The sequence below is a fragment of the Olea europaea genome, unplaced genomic scaffold (assembly GCF_002742605.1).
Source record: "Olea europaea var. sylvestris unplaced genomic scaffold, O_europaea_v1 scaffold67, whole genome shotgun sequence".
NCBI classification, from domain to species: Eukaryota; Viridiplantae; Streptophyta; class Magnoliopsida; order Lamiales; family Oleaceae; genus Olea; species Olea europaea.
The window spans coordinates 41,889-44,906 of record NW_019265079.1 but is presented as its reverse complement, the minus strand read 5'-3'; the positions used below and the strand labels follow the sequence as shown (position 1 = coordinate 44,906).

The following is a 3,018-nucleotide window of genomic DNA, read 5'->3' as shown; positions in this document are numbered from 1 at the left end:
GTTTACATTTTGCCATGTGACATTACCCTGTTGGACAGTTTAAATTTCAAAGAGTTTTCCCATCCAATTGATACTCGACAGCAATGTAAGTGCCAAACAATGTGTCAAAAATCTGTGTACAAATTACAAAGTTCAATCGATAAGAACCTTACAACATGGACACTATAGAGTAAACTTTAGTTTACACTTTGCCACGTGACATTACCCTGCTGGAAAGTTTAAATTTCAACAGTTTTCCCATCCAATTGATACATGAAAATAATGCAAGTGTTAAACTACATGTCAAAAATCAATATGTACACTTTAGTTTACACGTTGCCCCGTGATATTGCACTGTTGGACAATTTAAATTTCAAACAGTTTACCCATCCTATTGACACTTAAAAAAATGCAATGTTAAACAATGTCTCAAAAATTAGTGTACAAATAGCAAAGTTCAATCGGTAAGGACCTTGCCAAATGTACACAATGGTGTACGCTTTAGTTTACCCTTTGCCACATGACATTACCCTATTGGACAGTTTAAATTTCAAACAGTTTTCGCATGCAATTGACACTTGACAATAATGCATGCATCAAACCACATGTCAAAATCAGTGTACAAATAGCAAAGTTCAATCGGTAAGGACATTGCTACATGAACACTATGGTGTACACTTTAGTTTACACTTTACTACATGACATTACCCGGCTAGACAGCTTAAATTTCAAATAGTTTTTCCATTCGATTGACACTTGACAACACTGTAAGTGTCGAACAATGTGTTAAAAATCAATGTACAAATGGCAAAGTTCAATCGGTAAGGACCTTGTTATATGTACACTATGGTGTACACTTTAGAGTACACTTTGCCACGTGACATCACCATGTTGGACCGTTTAAATTTCAAAATTTTTCCCATCCAATTGACACTTCACAACAATGAAAGTGTCAAACAACGTGCCAAAATTCAGTGTACAAATAGCAAAGTTCAATCGGTAAGGACCTTGCTACATGTACATTATGGTGTACACACTTTAGTTTACACTTTTCCACATGACATTACCCTGTTGGATAGTTTAAATTTCAAACAGTTTTCCCATCCAATTGACACTAACAACAATGCAAGTGTCAAACAACGTGTCAAAAATCAGTGTACAAATAGCAAAGTTCAATCGGTAAGGATCTTGCTACATGTACACTATGGTGTACACTTTATTTTACACTTTACCACGTGACATTATCTTGTTGAACAGTTTAAATTTCAAACAGTTTTTCCATCCAATTGATACTTGAAAACAATGCAAGTGTCAAATAACGTGTCAATAATATACGTACAAAATGCAAAGTTCAATCGATTAGAACCTTGCAACATATACACTATAGTGTAAATTTTGGTTTACACTTTGCCACTTGACATTACACTGTTGGACAGTTTAAATTTCAAAAACTTTTCCCATCCAACTGACACTTGACAACAATGCAAGTGTCAAACAACGTGATAAAAATCAGTGTACAAATAGCAAAATTCAATCGGTAAGGAACTCGCTATATGTACACTATGGTATACAATTTAGTTTACACTATGCCACGTGACATTGCCCTATTGGACCATTTAAATTTCAAACAATTTTTCCATCCAATTAACACTTGACAACAATGTAAGTGTCAAACAAAGTGTCAAAAATCTGTGTACAAATAGCGAAGTTCAATCAGTAAGAACGTTGCTACATATACACTATGGTATACACTTTAGTTTACACTTAGCCACTTGACATTACCCTATTGGACAGTTTAAGTTTCAAGTAGTTTTCCCATCCAATTGACACTCGACAATAAAACAAGTGTCAAACAACGTATCAAAAATCTATTCACAAATTGTAAAGTTCAATGGGTAAGAACCTTGCAACATGTACACTATAGTGTAAACTTTATAGTACACTTTGCCACGTCATATTATCCTGTTGGACAGTTGAAATTTCAAACAGTTTTTCTATTTTTATAAAACTTTATGGCCGATAAAAGTGCATGCCAACATGAAATTTAAACATTGTAAATACGGCCTCGGCACTGTCAAGTTTAGTTGAGGCAGCAAACTTCGGCAGATTTTATAAAATTCATCCCAACTCCGTTTCATATGAAATTTGTGGCATTAGAAAGATAATTTCAAGTAGTTTTCTAGGTTTAAAATATGAAAGTTTTCCAAGATCATATGATATAGACGTTTTACTGAAAACAGTGAAGTATTTCACAGAAAATCCAGATTGACCTTTGGACGTCAAAACCTTAATAACTCAGGCCTCAGATATCCAAATTGAGTATTTCTTGCGGCCATACTTAGAAAACTCAAAGGGGAAAACAGAACTATTTTTAGAATTTCAAATGGACGTTTATAGAGTTAGAAAAATCATTTTGAAATTGACTCCAGAAACTGCCCCGTTTCTGCCTTTTATCACTTGCAAGGAAAATAAACTATAAAAACGTCTCTTAACATGACATGAAAGATATATTCACATAATTTACTTTTAATACCATATTGCATCATGTCATGTACAAAATTTATACATGATACTTTAAGAGAAATAGATGGAAACATTCCTTGAACAAAATACACGAAAGAAACTTTAGATTCAAAACATCCATTATCCTTAATCCATCATCGGTTCGGCCAACTGACTCTCGTCATTCCAACGATCATGGATCTGAAAAGTTTAGCATAACATACTTTGAGTATAAGGAAATACTCAGTAAGATACCATGCTTGAACATTTATCATGATAATACTACACCAAAGAAAGCAATCAAACCCATACTTCCATATTCCGACATGCCGGTGCCCTTCGGACTTGTCCTAAGGCATAGATATATCTAACATTTGTGGATTTCTCCACCATAATCATAACATTTGTGGATTTCTCCACCATTAACATACTTTGGTTTTTCATGCATAACTTAAGCATAAATATTACCATGAAAATCATACCACATAAGCATAGAAGGTATCTTACCGTAAAACTTGAAGATCTTTGATTGAAATG

The 3,018-nt window shown here is 33.9% G+C and overlaps 1 long non-coding RNA gene across 1 annotated transcript; it reads right to left on the bottom strand.

Annotated features, from left to right (window-relative positions):
- Positions 1-2,487: 2,487 nt before the first annotated feature.
- Positions 2,488-3,018, bottom strand: LOC111390286. The gene is made up of 2 exons (XR_002701887.1): positions 2,989-3,018; positions 2,488-2,682 (listed from the first exon to the last, which is right to left on the bottom strand). It is a non-coding gene; the product is annotated as an uncharacterized LOC111390286 (long non-coding RNA).